The 17,377-nt window shown below is 44.2% G+C and overlaps 1 protein-coding gene across 3 annotated transcripts in view; it reads left to right on the plus strand.

The window, feature by feature from the left end:
• Window positions 1-3,873: 3,873 nt before the first annotated feature.
• FLRT2 (fibronectin leucine rich transmembrane protein 2) overlaps window positions 3,874-17,377 on the plus strand; it is a 107,801-nt gene continuing 94,297 nt past the window's right edge. Inside the window, exon 1 of one of the 3 annotated variants that reach the window (XM_082736310.1) lies at window positions 3,874-6,610. The gene's annotated coding sequence lies outside the window, so the exon portion shown is untranslated. Of the gene's footprint in view, window positions 6,611-9,927; window positions 10,037-10,228; window positions 10,251-17,377 lie in introns of those variants that run through there. The other 2 variants (XM_082736309.1, XM_082736312.1) reach the window with 2 other exon arrangements.

The following is a 17,377-nucleotide window of genomic DNA, read 5'->3' on the forward strand; positions in this document are numbered from 1 at the left end:
GAAACTTTGTGTAAAACAGGTTACCAGAAAAGCCAGGAATGTCTTTTTTTTTTTTTTAAGATTTTATTTATTTATTTGACAGAGATCACAAGTAGGCAGAGAGGCAGGCAGAGAGAGAGAAAAGGAAGCAGGCTCCCTGCTGAGCAGAGAGTCGGATGTGGGGCTCGATCCCAGAACCCTGGGATCATGACCTCAGCGAAAGGCAGAGGCTTTAACCCACTGAGCCACCCAGGCACCCCTAAAGCCAGGAATGTCTTAAGATTATACAGAATAAAATAGATCTCACATTAAATTATGGTCTGTTAAACACAGTCATTACATAAATAATAATAGTTTGTTCTTAATTTGAGCTTCAAAATAACCCACTTCACTTACTGTTCATGTATCTACCCTGGCAGATCATTTTGTTTTTCCTTTTTGGATAAAAGAGAAACTGAGGCCTTGGGCTATTAATGATTTCCCTGATAAAGTGGTAGAGACTTAAAGTCCCACCATCCAAGTCCAAGATTAGGCCTCTTGCGACTACACATAGCTTAACTGATGTAGTATTAATCCTTATAATAAGAGTCAGGCTTGAAAACGATCTCTGACCTTCTAAAGAATGCAATTTTATTTCTCTAATATATCAACAGACAATGAGAAGTGTATATGTGTGTGTTTGTAAATAGATATGTAGATGACAGATGATAGATAGATATGTCGTCTAGTGGGAAGTTATATATATATGTATTTGTTATATATATTAGATATATATTCTAATTCAGAATCTTTTATACTCACTCAATGAAGTATGTTTTCTCCATTAAAATGAAACTTCCCAGGGGCACTTGGGTGGCTCAGTGGGTTAAAGCCCCTGCCTTCGGTTCAGGTCGTGATCCCAGGGTCCTGGGATCTAGCCCCACATCCAGCTTTCTGCTCCGCGGGGAGCCTACTTCCCCGCCCCCTTCTCTCTGCCTGTCTCTCTGCCTACTTTTGATCTCTGTCTGTCAAATAAATAAATAAAATCTTTAAAAAAGAATGAAACTTCCCTCTTCATTGGAACTGGAGTCAGATACAGGAGGCTTAGTCACATTTACTACAGTTGCAGCACCCAGGTTCAAATCCGTCTCTGGGTAGATCTTTCATCTCTTCTTAAAATGGCTTCCATCTTTATATCAACCATATACCTTTTTTAAATTGGGCATTTCCCTCATTTATTCTTCCCCAGTGCTGTTGGAGAATGGTTGATTCAAGGTTTTGCTAGCTTCTCTTTGGAACAGAGAGCAAGTGCTTGACAAATGACAGGTTTATGTATGAGGAAATCTCCATGGTGTAACGTGCTTTTGTTTGCCATCAGTGTAGACCTTCTGTTTTTGTTCACGCATAATCGTCTTGTAACCTGCATGGGGAGGCTAAGAAACCAAGGCTTAGGGGAAATGGATAGTCAAGCAATTACTTCTACACTGATTTTCCCATTCTTGGCCCAAAAAGATTTCCCTGAGACAAGGGACTCTGGTTGGTTCCTGGGGTAGCTGTATGCAGAAGGCTGGAAGTAAAAATAATGTTACAATTCCCCTATAAAATCAGTACATTATCAATAAAATCCCCTCATCACTTGGATGAGGATTTCCCTCCTCAGAGAATCTATTTTAGGTTACTAATGTGCTTTGCATATACCAAGTTGTTTTATTTACCTGATGATTGTAATTATTTAATTAAATGTATTATTATTTATATATTAATATATAATATTTATATTATAACTATATTACTATTATTTAATTGAAATTATTTGATTTAATTAATCAATTTAAAATTAATTATTTAATTACATGTGTAATTATTTAACAGTGTACCTCACTACACTGAGAGCTTTGATAGGGTAAGAACTAAGTGTATTTATCAAAGTTCTGCTGCATGTTTTGTGTTTTCTACAAATGTTTGTTGAATAAATGGATGAACAATAAACTGTACCATAGTGTTTCAAAACCAGAGGAATATGCATTTCAATGTCATAGATTTCCATGAATCATGTCACAAACACACACACACACACACAAATGCATAAGGAGTCTTTTATACTCATGAGAGAAATGAAAAGCCACCTAGCCCCAGTCTGTTAACCACGGATTTCCTTTCAGTGGCTCTCATCTCAGAAGAAAGGTTGGCTTTCTTTCTACTTACTACAGAAGCTTATTCATGAAGTCAACACGCATGTTTCAAGTATTTACCAGAATAAAAGAAAGGTAACACCAACTAAACTCTCAGAGACCCTTAGACTAGCCAAAGACAAACTAGTCGATTGCTGTTGTCCCTTGGAGGAAGACTGAAATGAATACCAAACTGTCAGAAAACCATGAAAGGAAGGAAAGGATAAGAGATCATGGATGTCATCTTTCTGTGGGTAAGTTGGGATTCTAAACCAACCAGATGTGACAATGAGAACTAGGAAGATAGGATTGATTCTTTAAAAAAGAATCAACAGTATTTGGAGACTGGGTTTGGGATTGTAAAGCATGGCGTGGTGAAGATGGATTCAAAAGACATAGCCAAGAGGAGGTAGTTGAACGCTTTCCTAAAGATGTAGAATACAGGAAGAATTTCCGGGGAAATTATTCCTAGGTGGATTCAATATTTGGGGTGTTCATGTGTTGCACTAAAGGCTTAACCTGTGCATTTACAAATATTAAATCCATGAGGGTCAACAGACCTTAGTGACTCACTTCCAAAGAACAGAGTATGGAAAAGAACAAATAACTTTATAGCAGAGAGACCTTGCACACAATACCTTAGAGAGTGATAATGTTATCATCGGTGACATCATGCCCATATCATGCACCACCTGCTGTGATGAGGCGAGAACAGCACTCCACCTCCTGAGTATTTTTCCCCCCCAAACCCAGAATTACAATCAAATCACACAAACCCAAATGGAAAGACAAAATACAGGCCCATTATTCTTCAAAACTCCCAGGGTCATTAAAAACAAGGAAAGATTGAGGAATTGTCACAGAGCAAAGGAGATATGATGACTAAAGGCAATGTGGTATCCTAGATGGGGTCCCAAAACGGAAAAGGGATATTAATGGAAAAAATGACAATATACCAGTAAAGCGTGGGGTTTAGTTAATAGCAACATAGCAGTGTTGGTTTCTTTGTTTTGATAAATGTTCCAAGGTAATGTAAGATGATAACATTAGGGGAAGCTGTTCAGGTTGATGTAACTTTCCAATGTTTTGAAGGCTGCGACTGTGTGATGTAATGATAATATTGTTAGCAATGACTGAATAACAACTGAATCTTCTAAAGCACTTTCCCATGCACTGACTCACAACGTGACAATATTATGAGACTGGTGCAACAGGTCTTTTTATGCCCATTTTATTAATGAGTAAAGAGTGGCTCAGAGCCAGTCTTACCCAAGATCAAAATTTTCAGGGCCTTGGGCTTAAACCATGATCTTACAAATCCAAATCCTGTGTTATCTTTACTTCTGCAAATTATTATTATTATTATTATTTTAAGGATTTTATTTATTTATTCATGAGAGAGAGGCAGAGGGAGAAGCAGACTCTTGGCAGAACAGGGAGCCAAATCCCATTTGGGGACTCGATCCCAGGCCCCTGGGATCACAGCCTAAAAAGGCAGACACTTAACTAACTGAGTCACCCAGGCACCTTTCTACAAAGTATTAGAAACCCAGGCCAATGTACATGTGCATTGTATAGATGGGAGAGTATACAAAAAACATGGAGAGGGGCACGAAAAGATTTGAGATGGCAGTCAAGTTTAGGCTGAAGAAATGAAGTCCAAAGAATAACAAATGAGCTAACTTTCTGGGTTTTTTTTTTTGTTGTTGTTGTTGTTGTTTTGTTTTTTGTTTTAGGTTTTATTATTTATTTATTTGAGAGAGAGAGTGCACTCCAGAGAGAGTACACAGGTGGAGGGAGGGGCAGAGGCAGAAGGACAGAGAATCTTCAAGCAGACTCCCTGCTGAGTGTAGAGCACCTCAGTGGGTTAGAACTCAGTACTCTGAGATCATGACCTGAGACAAAATTAAGAGTCAGTCACTTACCTGACTAACCCACCCAGGTGCCCCATGACTTTCCATGTTTTGAGGCTCACAGATTTGCTTTTTGTTTCTCTACTCTTCTATCCTTTTGTATTAGTGATGGCTTCTTAATAAAAATAAAGTAACCTAATTATCCCAGTTTTGTGTGTCTGCAAAATTATTACTCTCTGGAGCCCCTGAACCACATTTACTATTCTGTCACTTTCTCTGGCTCCACCAGCACACATTTCTAAAGTTGATTTGTGGGTCGTGTGGTTAAGAAATGTGTTACAGATATTCTCTTCATATATATGATGTGATGTTTTTCTGTACTTTGTTTTCCATGTCCTGATTACAGTCATCCCATCAATAGTCTATCACAGGGAACACAGCCAGATGATAGTGTTTCCTTACAATTTATAAACAACAGTAATCTAAAATAGAAAATTTGTACATCTGCAGCCACCTTGTTTCTCTTTTTTAATCTTAGTCAATTTCTGGCAGCATAAATCAGAAAGTGAAATGTATATGGAGTTCCATTTTTTTTTAAACAAAAACGTATTCTTAAAGATGAAATAATTATACTGTTATCTCAGATCAAGATTTCAAAGAGTCTCATGTGGATACTTATGTACACTTAGGTACACGAAGATGAGTCTTAAAAAGCAGGTAGATGAGTATTTGTCCTAAAATGTGGTCTTCAGTGTCGATGCTGCTGCCTGACAAGCTCTCCCTATGCTTTGCTGCCACCTTGGCAAACTAGAAGGATTTACAACAAAATTTTGCGCCAGGCTGGCTGGAAACTGTTCCCTTTGCCTCCGTGGGCAGACCCGGCTCCGGGGGCGTTTAAAATGGGTATTACAGATTCCCATTGGCTTGGGTATGTTGCAGAGAGAACTTAGAACATCTATCCCATGGAGAATCACATTTTTTTTTCTTTTAAAAATAACTCCGTTTTTGCAAGATCCAAGTGTTACCCTCTAAATGATTTTTAAAGACTCAGTCTTTCTATCTTTCTCTTTAGTTCAGTATGGAGGTGGAGAAAAAGGGAATCTGTTGAAGATTGTCTGAGTTTGCACTGTGGGCAACAATCTGGATCATTTGGGTATGACAATGACAGCAGAAGCTAGAGCTGTCATTTTCTCTTGTCTAAGCTTCCATTCCACGTCTAGGAGATGACTGACCTCCAACTCCAGTTTACTCTCTGGAGTTCAGAGCACTTAGACAAAGCTGTTTATAAAACTAAGCATCTGGGTTGCCAGGGCTGAGCCTCACATATTCACTTTCTCCCTCTCATTAAAAAACAACAACAACAAAACAAATTCCCAAATTCATTCGTTCATTCATTCATTCTTTCATTCATTCTGCTTCCAAGGAGCTGGGGAAATATTGCCCATCAAAATCTAGGCACTTAAAGCTGACCTGCTGTTTTCAGTGTTGGGACTCAGGTATATTTTCTGCATCATCATTCTTGTCTGTGTTTCCCCTGCTTATTCCATTCTAAGGCGCATTCTCTCTCCCTTCCATCTCCCTATTCACCCAGCTCTAACTCCCCCAAACCCTCCCCTTCATCTTCCCGGCGTCTTGGTCTTATTTGAATATGTGGTCATTTGCCATTGCCCACACTGGGTGAGTTGGTGGGAGACAGCTTTCCCTGCGGTTTCATTTAAATTTTGCGTGGGTGGGTGGGTACCCTCCACCATTCGTCTCGCACACGCAAAACAGTTATAAGCTAGAATTAGAATGAGGGGAGAGTTCCACTTCTTCAAAGCATCGCTAAGAAAGGAAATAATACGGGGGGCGGGAGAGAGGAAGAAATAAAGGAATAAAACCCAACTTTGCTGGCAACTTCAATAAATCGGGTAACTGGAGGCAAAAAATAGATTCCGAGGGCTGGGTCTGGTCCGGATGAAACGCTAGGTCTCCTTCCCATGCCGGAGTCTGGCGCTGGAAGCCTGCCACTGGCGTCTTGCCACGCGAATGCCCCCAGACAGCAACACACCCACTGGAAACGCACGTGAACAAAGCTCTTGCCCCGGGAGCCGCCGCTTGCGGTTTCCGAGTCGATTCCAGCTTCTCCAGGGAGAATAGGACGCACACAGGGTTAAATTAGTTCCCTCCCCAGTAGGAGGGAGAGAAGGGGGCGGGGGGAAGCAGCATACTGTCTCCGGCTGGGTACCTTGTAGTTAGTTGTACGTTGGAAACCTGTCGCTGTCACTTGGCGAGTTTGTCATCTTCCATTGTCACCGCAGAAGAAGGAGCGCTCAGAGATAACATCAGTGGCCACAGTCTCCGCGCCAAGGCGCTGCGCTGCTTCCGCCCGGGGTGCGTCTTTCACCCTCGGTTCCGGGTGTCTAGCAGCTGCGAGGCGGCAGCACTGCGCCTGCCGCGGTGTCCACCCAGACCCGGGATCAGGTTGACCGTTTTCAACGATGGGCAGGAGGGACCTTGGCGGTGACCCCTAAAACAATACCATGCCCCGGGAGCCCCGCTGCTGCCGCGCCAGCTTCTTCCCTTTCCACCTCCCCGACCCGGTCGGATTCGGATGAGCCCACTGCGAGGAGACACGACGGCCGCCAGGTAAAGGGACAGAGGTGCCAGGTGGACTTTCCAGTAACCGCCGGGGCTGCTGCTACGCGGTTGGGGGGAAGATAATATATATTTTTTGAACCAGCGTAGGGTGGTCAACGGGATGGGATGTTTTTAGCTTTTTTTCTTGCCTCCAGAAAGAGCATAGCTGCTTAAATCTCCCCCCGACTTTAGGGAGGTCTATTTGCAGGTAGAATTCGTCTCCTGGAAAGAGTTTTGTAACTGAGCTCTGGGTCAAAACACACATTTGTCAGTGTGCTGGGAGGATAGATCCCAAATCGCTGTTCTAGAACCATTAAGCTTGCTGTAATCCAGCGTCTCACTTTCCCAGGATGAATATGATAACTTCTAGGAGTAACACCCCTTACTCCTCCACCCCCGCGCCCACTCCGTCTGCTGATAATGTCGCCGATGTAATCAAGCGGTTACATCTAAAGCCACCAGCCGGCCCGCCCCCCCCCCCCCCCCCGTCCCGCCCGCAATCCGGGATTGATTCGTGGCTAAGAAGGATGCCAGTGCATTTTCCTTCGAGTTGGGGAGAGGGTTACTCTTTTTACCAAAACCAAGTCTTCAGCTCTGCGGGTCTTCAGTGGCCGGGCACCGAGCTGTGGCCGGAGCGTCTTTCCCCGCGCGCCAGCGTGGGTGGTGAAGGCGCAGGCAGCGCACCAGGCTGAACTCCCGTTGCCTTGTTTGAGCCTCTTGCGTGGAAGGCGGCGAGGGGGCGGAAAGTGCCGGGCCCCCCACTGGCGCTGAGTGCCGGGGGCCGGCGGCGGCCAGGAAGTAGGGAGCAGAGCCTGGCCAGCTGCCACCGTGTCCCCGCGCGGGCTCGGAGTCGCTTGCAAAGATCCCTCAGCCGCGCTGACCAGTCCCGGGTTTGTCTCCATGCCTTCAGCGCCGGCGCGGTCACTTCTCATTTCTAATCAGGCCCAAGATCAAGGTTGTCAGTTGAGGTCGGGGCATTAACTAAGGAAATTAAGGATCGGGAAAGAGGGTGACTGGGGCCGTCTGGACTCCCAGCGATGCCAAGGAAACTCCTGGATCGCGTGGGGCTCAAGCCAGCGGCAGCTGCTGTTGGAGGTGGAGGTGGAGGCCACCGCGGCAGTCGACGCTGGCGCTTTGCTCCTGGAACCTCCCAGCAAGATGGCACTCGCTGTCCTGGTCCAATTAACTACCCCCGCCGTGCCCCCTCATCTTCAGGGTATTTGTTAGTCACACACTGAGTTTGGGGAGAAGAGTGGTTAATGTAGATGTAAATCAAAGTATTTTCCTCACCACTGCATAATGCAACAGAAACAGCGACCCTTGGGCACAAACCCAGGTCGTGTGTGCGTGTGTGCGCGCCTGAGAGAGCGTGTGCCAGCGTGCGTCTTGGCCGTGCGTCTGGGTGGATCCATGCGTGGCTTGTGCTTGGGAGGCAAATGGGGCGTTTCTGCAAGTCCCCTTAACACAACTAAGGCACTCAAATAAGTGAAGGCGGTAGACACAACAGGGATGCGAAGGAAATAAAAACAATTGGGAAAGTAGCGCCAAGTGACTCAGACTTTGAACTGAAGACGGGGAAATCCTCCTGAGTCAGTCGAGGCCACCGCCCCTGCCCAACCTTTCGTCCGAGACAGCCCCGCGGATCCCTAGGGAGTTGGTCCTGAGCTAGTTTCAAGCTCGATCTGTGCTTCTCTCTACCGACGGCGCGTCTCTGGCGCTGCTTGGAGCTTGGCGCGAGCTCGCTCTCCCTCTTCTGTTCACATTCAGCCTCTCCACAGACTTGTTAAAACATGACAGCAACTTACTGGAGGCAGGAGGAGCGACAATGAGATGAGAGGAATAAAACAGAACCTTTTAAAATATGTTTTCCAAGAAAGAGACGCGCACCTGGTTTTCTTACATTACTCTTCAACCTTTGCAAAGAGATTGCGAAGTGGATACGTTGCCCGTATACAAATCAGGCTCCTTTTGCTAAGTCTGTTTCCTGAATCTTTGAGGCTGAATTTAGTTGTCCGTTGTAATGTATGGGGAAAGTGAACAATCATTTTTTTTTTTTCCAGCAGCTAGAGTGAGGGGAGAAAATAGGTATTCAAGATAATCATACTAAACTTCCGATTATTTTCCCAATTAGAGTTATTTAATAAGGTCCGGGATAAGGGAGTTAACTGATGATGGGTGGGGGTGGGGGAGCACATCATCAGGGTTGCCTTCATTTGAAATAACGCCATCTTGGTTGAGAGACTTGTTATATTTTTTACCCTCTAATCTCACGTTTCGATCATTTCTCACTGTCTAAGTAATAGATCCTCTGGCTTGGAGGGCATGGGGGAAATCGACTTTCAGAGCTCAGACGGTGGCATTCTCCCTAAGAGTTGGGGGTGGGATAAGGCTGGCTAGAGCGAGAAGGCGTGCTCGGTCAGGGTGGCATCCATGGTGTTGGTCCAGGCACTCTGCAACTCTCTTTGGGGAGGAGAGGGTTAAAAACCGAGACCGACTTTGCCTCTTGGAAAGCTTAGGGTTGCAGCCGCGCCTCCCAAGCATTCTTTAAACCAGAAATGTGGGAGGGACTCCGAAAGGGAGGGAGTAAAGGAGGGGGCAGAGAGAGAGGGCTCGCGGAGGGGAGCGCGCCGGAGCGCGAGGGACAGAGTGAGAGGAGGAGCGCGCGAGCGGCGCAGGCGATCCCGCGAATTCATTACTGTAAACATCTCCCGGGGGTGTCAGGAGGGGTGGGGGTGGGGGCCGCGGCGTCTACATTAGCCCCGCCGCAACCGATCGAGGCAGCAGTGAGGTCGGAGCTGCCTCGGGACCCACGCCCCGCCGGCGCAGCACTTGGAGCGAGCCCCGCGCCCGCCCCCGCGCAGCCCCGCGCAGCGCCCAGCTCCGGGCTCCGCGCGGTGGGTTCTTAAGCGCCCGCGGCGCGCCCGCCCGGCTCTCCCGCTGACCCCCGAGGTCCTCCGGTCTCTGAGGAGCCCCGGCGCTGCGGGGCCTCTTTCCGCTGCCTTCCCCGCTCTCTCTGCTTCTTTCGGAACTCGTGGCTTGGTCTAGGCGGAGAGGGGGAGGCTGAGGAGGATAGGAGGCGGGGGCCGCGGCGGCCGGAGCCGAGAGAAAGTGGCATGCCCGAGCCCTGGAGGCGGAGGTGGCGGAGGACGGGGGAAGACGATGCCGCGGCTCCGTAGAGGAGAAAGGCGAGAGCGAGCTAGGCGAGCCGGGCGCCCGGGCTCCGGCAGGCTGCGGGGAGGCGCGCGCCGCTCTGAGGCTCCGGCCTCCGCACCCCCGCGCCGCGACGCTGCGGGAGACAAGGCTGGGCTTCAGCACCCGCCACCGTCGCCGCCGCCGCCACCCGGAGGACCTAGCAAAAGTTTGGATCTGGGGGAGGACGCGGCGCTGAGCGAGATTACCACCGAGGCTGGAAGGAGACCTCGAGAACCTTCGCAGGTAACGCGCACCCCCAACCCTCTCCTTCCTTGCCCCGCCGCGGAGCTCCTGCTTCTTCCCAGCGCCTTTCCTGACGCTCGGCAGATCTGAGTCAAAGTAAGAGGGAGGCGAAGTTCAAGATCCCGGGGATGGGCACCCAGCGCGGGGAGATCTACAGTCAGGTTCGAGGGGCCCGCGGCGCTTCTGTGCCCTCGGTGGGCAGCTGTGCGGGGAGGTGAGGCCCCTCTGGGATGGGTGAGAAACCTCGGCCCCAGCTGGAGCCTCATCTTGTAGCTCCTCGGAAACTGAGAAGGTGTATTCAGGGGCTTTTAGTATTCTTCAACCCGGGGAAATGGTGCATAGATTTCACCCCCCCCCACCCCCCCTCACCTTCACCCTCTCACTCTCTCAGCCCTGTTTAGTTTAGCATCTTTTAAAAATGATAGAAGCCCACCTCATTTAGCTGGTGCAGGAAAGCAAAGCAAATGTGTGTGTGTGTGCGCGCGCGCGCGTGTGTGTGTGTGTGTGTGTGTAAGAGAGAGAGAGAGAGAAGAATATCAAGTAAAGGGAAAATTTTCCTTTTCCCACTTTGACATCCCCGGAGCCTTCCCTTCCTCCCTCCTTCCATTCACCTTCTGGCGTCATAAAATAAAAACTTTAGAAGTCTCGTATTTATTACAGTATGAGATGAAACGCATTAGCCTTTGGCGACGTGAATTTACCGTGATTTTTTTTTTTTTTACCGTGTATGTGTGTGTGTGTGTGTGTGTTGTGGGTGGTGGTTAATGGTGTTGTGGAGAGGCATGTTGTTCCTCGGTGGCCTGATACACGGTGGTATGGGGGGAGACAGTGGTCTCCTGGGTGCACTTGGGGCCAGGGGCAGTGGAGAGAAAATATGGTCACCTTTCCCAAACAGCAGCCTTACTTAGGTTAACTGAGAAAATAGCTCCTGCTTTTCCCTCAGAGAGCTACAGAAATATTCCAGCCCCAACTCCCCACCATCCCCTTTCCCCCAGCTGAGTTTCAGAGCAGCTCAGCATTTGCTGCTGCTGTCATCATTAGTATGATCATTATTTATTCACCTGGAAGCTCATCTTGACTTCTCTTGTAAATGGAAAGCAGTCTCCAAGAGCTTTTGATTAATTTTAGTGGAGGAGATCTCTTGTAAAGCTTGCAGTAAGCTAATCGAGTGCAGGGCACAAATCCGTGTAAATGCTCGCGCAAGAGTGCAAGGTGCTGATTAGATTTCTTCACATGCTGCATTTGCTCTATGCAAAGCCCCATCTAAATGGGAGCTATTGCTTACCACTCAGCTGGGAGGCTCTTAAATCACACAGGGTTTCAGGGAGCTTTGGGGCATGTCCCCTTGCTCACACAGGCTTATTGTTAAATTTATTACATCTAACTTCTCCTAGCCAAAAGCTAATATGTAGGCTAGCTTCCATATAGGAACCCGTATTGTCTGTGTATTTAAGTGATATGACCTTCCCAATTCTCCAGTGAGAGGATCCCCCAATAATTTGGGGTAAGAGAATGCAGGTTGGCATTTGCCCAGGGAGGTATATGGGTTGTTGCTGTATGAATGTAAAATTTTAGGTCAGTATCTAAAATGTTAGAACTGGACTGTTTTTTTTTGTTTTTTTTTTTTTTTTAGCTAAGCAGTATGCACCAGATACAGAATACCGACAGGCCATATTAGAAGAGAATAAATCTTTGGGAAATACACTATCCATGAAAAGTTGCTTATTTCCCCATGATGTTATTGCTCCTCCAAATACAACTTTTCTTCCTTCCCTCCTCAAAAGCCCCAAACAGGATAGGGTTAAACCATTTAAGAATTTTTAATAATCACTGATGGAGGTTCAGCCTCATACTGTCATGCTGAGTTGCAAATATCGGAGTGGAGGAGGTTGGAAGATGAAATTTCAAGCATTATTCCATGTCTCTGCCAGTAGGTACAAGAAATTGTAAGAAGTGGACTAGCCTAGTAGCAGAACCTATTACAAACCTAGCATGGAAAGAATGCTGATTTTAAACAAGATGCCCATGTCTTAAAACTTCAGTAGTTTCACTGCAGTTTTAGAAATTCCAGGAGATGCTTTTAACAGAAGAAAGTAGATTCCCAAATGACACCATGCTGGGCTGCCTTAAGGTCCCCTGGGCAGTCGTGGTTTTTCCCCTGAATGCTAGGTTTCAGATGATGTGATCTTATCCCAGTTTGACTTTGACCGGCTGGATCTAATTTGAACCTCCTCTGATGCCTGTTACATTTATATTCTGGCCTGCTGGAGAGTTTGATTTAGGATTTAGACATATCTCCCTGAAGCAACCTTATATCTTCCCAGTCTGAAGCTGTGGTTTCAAGAAAGGCTCAAGTATGTATGTCCAGAAACCTTATTCTGTAGAGACTCGGGGTGAACATCTGATCTAGCTTGACTCTTCAGTCTTGTAGCCTACAAGGAAGAATTGCTGCTTCTGCAATCAGAAGTGACTGAAGTTAAAAAACAGCAAAGGATAGTGTGCTCTCAGTTTTGCTCACTGGTTTTAGAAGACAGCTCTAAACAAGATTGTTTAGAGCCAGGTGATGCAACTTTGTTTCTATTCAGGTCAGACCTTTCTGAAAAATCGTCTTTTGGTATTTTTACTTTAATTTTAATTCAAGTTCACTTTTCACTAGATTACTTTAATAACTTTGTGGTTTCTGCCACAGTGATTCAAATTCAGTCCATTAGTGACCTCTATCTGTGAGAAGTGGATACTCATTGTTTTCCTTTCTTCTCATCAGTCTGCAAATTATGTGGGGGGGGGGGACCCCAAAGCTCTGTAGTTCTTTCTGAATATTTAGATTTTCCAAGCTGATTTTTCTAATATGGAGTTCAGAATGGGTAATGATATTTAAAAACAGTAACAAAATGTTACAGGCTAATAGGCTACTAAATGGTTATTCCATATAGCATTGACAATATGATCAATATAAATAAAATACCAGGGCTATCCACTGCCAGTAAAAGGATTGTACAGTCAGGTAGACTAATGTTTTGAGACTCACAATGCTGCTGAATGTGAGTGAAATTTTATTGCCCCTAAGTGCTTACATAACAAGAGAAACTTGAGACAAGCTCAGAACATACATGTGATAACTAGACTTCATAGCAGCCGTGTGTATGTGTCTTTAAATTCAGCTGTGCTTCTGCTGTGAACTTATGGTACAGATCAAGGACGAGGTGGGATGTGAGAAGGGTGTCTTAAACAGATGGTCTTTTAAGGAGACTTTTAAAATCTGATTCCTAATCCCAGCTTTGTCTTCTGAGGGTTTTCAAATTGAAATTTCAATTTGAGTTGATTATTCTAAATGGTAATTGAAGACAAAGTTTGCTGAATTTCTTAGGTGGGTGGATACCATTATCTGACATTTTCCAGATGGTTTTTGATGTAGTGGTGTTCAGGGATGTGGAATTTTTAGGAGGTTTTCTTTCTTTTCCCTTAGGCAGGTTTTATGTAAAAGACATTTTTAAAGACCAATGATGATGATGATGATGGTGATTATCAGGCAACCATTATAATACCCCAGCCAACTTTCTTTCCTTTCCCCACCTTCCAAATTGCTTTAGTTTTTAAAAATTAGTTTTTTTTTTCTAGAACTATGTGTTGGGGATAGAACTAAGACTACCAGTATTTTTTTTTTTTACTCTTTTTAGCAAAGTAAACTCTCATTAAGTATCTGTTTATAGTAAAACACACGTACTCACCTACACATCAAGAACCATTTTAAGACAGAGATTCTTTTCAAGGTTTTAAATATGTTTCTTTTTAAAGAGCTATGACACAAATATTGTAATAAAAATATCCTGCGTTCCGATGAATACAGAGACTTATTTCAGCCGCATGGAACAGTAAAATACTGTATTAGCAAAATAATCAGTGGTATTTTCAGTACATGGTCAAAATCTGTTAGAAACTTCTTTTTTTTTTTTTGGCGAATTTCACATCTACTGGTCTTTTTGGTTTTCTTTGATTCCTTCTACTGAGGCTCTTTGAAGTGATTCAAAATTAAACAGTAGCTACTTTTTTTAGGGAAATTCATCATGTTATATTCAGGATTCCAGAAGAGTTAATGATGCAGAAAAAGTCCTGTAAAACATCTTTCTAAAAGAAGTCCTTTTCTTGTAGGCTTCCCACTTACGGGCCTCCTGTACCATTTGCAGTGAATTGGAACTCCGTTATTTATTTATTTTTCAAATACCACCTCTAACTTAATTTAATGTGGGATGTGTGTCTGCAGAAGCAGGCAGCACCATGTGTCCCGGGTCTCCTGAACAAAGCAGTGTCGTTTTTATGGATCTGCAAGAAGAGAAAGTCAAAGAAAATATCCTTGTATACTTTGGGAAGTCAGAAAGGCCACATTCATGATTCTCAAACACTGGTCAGTTATTCTGCTGATGCTTAATAAGACCACACGTTTTCCGGCAGTTTAGTGGTTAAAGACCTCAGCCATTTTTTTGAAGCATTCACGAAATAAATCTCTGGTGCCCCTACCCATTAGGCGCTCATTAGAGCTGAGCAGTTTTTCTCACTTTCTTCCCAGGTTGCTTTTAAGGGAATGTGCAGGAAACTTGGCAAAAGGTCCTCTGTCCCCCTCAGTTCACAGGTCATGTGTGATATTTCAGTTCTTTTTATTAGAGCTTTTAAGACACAGATAAAAGTATCTTCCATCTGAACCTTTTAAGAACCTGAGGGCTTTTGGATTTAAACCCACCAAAAAAACCATCCTGTCTCAAAGTTCATCGATGGCTGTGAGGTCCTTGGAATATCGAAACCCCCCTCAACAGGGAGTGAAAGAAGAGTGGCTCCCAGAGTCTGTTCACAAATATAGTGTCCCTTGAAGTCAACAGAGGTCATGAGCTGAATGGAAAACATTAGACTCCTATCAGTCCCGAAATAGGTCCATGTGCTGGTGTCACTTATCCCCAGCTGCCTAGGGGCGTCACTTTTCATGAAATCCAGTGTTAAAATAGCCTCTGTGATCGTTCCCTCTCCCACTTTGCTCCAGAACTCAGAATGAAATATTTTGAAGAGAGATAGAATACAGGGAATTATAATATCTCAGAGATAAAGAGGATATGAAGGTCATGGGGATAGACTAGTTAAGCGTTTGCCATACAGGTGCCAGGAAATTCTCTCTAGGCCCAAGGGATGAAACTGATTCATACCTAGCCTTGACCGCCTCCTCTCTTACCTTTCCTAATTCTCGCATGCAGGATTTTATGGCTCACAATCGCTTCTGTGAGTTGGTCCGAGAAAACCCTATTAGCCTGGCCTATATGGGGTGACTGGAGCCAAACAAGTTGAAGGTTACCCATGGCTGCACCGAGTTCTCCCTCAGACCATTTGGCGTTGCACAAAAGGATGAACATTACATTCAATCACATAGATGTTTGAATTCTCCAGATGCAGTTTATAAGTTTTTCCCTTTACCAACTTACCTGAAATGATTTCTCATTTAAAATAGTAGCAGTTATTTCAATCACCTAAATGTGTAATTATAAAAAATAACATTTCATTGTCTCTCCACCATTATAGTAGGTACAAGTTTTTCCTGTTATGGATGAGTTTAATTTTATGATGTAGGTCTGGTGACTTGGGACCTTAACTGTGGGTGGGGAGTGAACGGTAGGGAGGTTGTTTTGGAGGAAAGAAAATATGTGCTTATATAAAGAAAACCTGCATTCTTATGTCAGCACACTCCTTTGTACACTGATGACCTTGGACAAATTACTTAATCTCCAGGAGACTTAGTTTCCTTTCTGCAGAGTTCAACAGGGTTGTTGAAGGGTCAGATGAGATTAATGCGTGGGAAAATACCTCGATAATCATACAGTGTTATATACCTATAAAGATGCATTATTCAAGTTGATAACATTTATCCCCATAGGACTTTCATGTGCCAGAATAGTTCTAGGTCTTATACTAAGACAGAGTGCCCTTCCCTATAGGAACTCTGGTGTTTGTGAATGTCATGGGATATCACCCGAGCAGTCAACTGTCTGGTGGCCCTCTAGACCATTTCTTCCATTCATTTAATGGGGCCTCATCTTCTGTTGTGAGTTTGCTCTGTTTCGAACAAAGTATTCTTTTCAAGGATCAAGGGTAATTAGGATAAGATCTACACAAGGGCCAAACTTTCCATCCTTGACAGGCTGGCTTGTTGTTGGAAACTGAATTTATCACACATGGATTCCAGCGGGGCTCTTTTGGGAAGAAACCTTCCACATTCCCTGCAGTAACATCGTTTCTCCTTTTGGCTGGATTTATACTTGAGTCGTCCAAGTTACCTTTCACAAAAACATAAGCCATTAATAGGATATATGATGATGTTTAAAATTTTGGTTCTGCAACATGAGGCAGACTGGTGCAAAGGACTGCCTTTTCGGTAGGGCAAACCTCCTGAGCAACTCCTCAGTGAATGGAAAGACTTGATTTATTACAACACCGACATACTTTCCAAAGCTTGGCCTTATTTTGACATTGTGAGTATCACAAAATCTTTGTGGGGCAGCTTTTTTTTTTACAACTTATTTTCCCATACTTCGTTCAGTTATATTTTTATAATTGTCGAATCTGAGACAGTTTTAATTTTAAATGTTCCAAGAGCAAGCATGTTTATTTTACTTTCCTGATTTGTATACATGTAGGCCTTTGTAAAGGTTAATTTTTAATCATTTTAAGGTTGCTTAAATGAAGCTTGCAGAAAACACATGCATATGTGAACTGTATTTATAAAACGTATGATTAGGTTGTGACTCTTGATCAGAAGGAATGTTTTTATCCATTATTTGGATACACGACAGTGTGTATCCCATGGTGTTCTTTTCCATTTTTGACTTACTCTTTGCCAAAGTTCTGACAGTTACATCAAACCCATTTTTTTTTTAAGTTGATGAGAATTTTAGCAGTATGTTGTAAAACACCTGACTATATAACTCTATTTTTACATGACAAATTACTTTGGTAGTTTGGCAAAATTAATCTGAGTGCTTTTTGTTCTGGAAGTGCTGAATGATGCAATAATAATATTTGAAGAAGAGAAATGTTTATCACTATCTGAAGAGTTCTGCTCATAAAACGAGAAGAGTCTAGAGGTATACGTGTGGGGAGTTAGAAAGGCACAAAGAAATCTTAGTCTTAGATACCATGGGGAGAGGGGTGCTTCTTTTACTCTTCAGCTGGGTGGTGCTAATTTAGCCCATATGTTCCTAACAGAATAGAAGAAAGAGATAGCCCAAGTTATTTTTAATTGGACATTTTCTTTTCCAAATAGGTCCTAAGGAAGCTCTAAATAAAGAAAAGCACAAAATGCAATGA

The sequence above is a fragment of the Mustela nivalis genome (assembly GCF_964662115.1).
Source record: "Mustela nivalis genome assembly, chromosome: 6".
NCBI lineage: Eukaryota > Metazoa > Chordata > Mammalia > Carnivora > Mustelidae > Mustela > Mustela nivalis.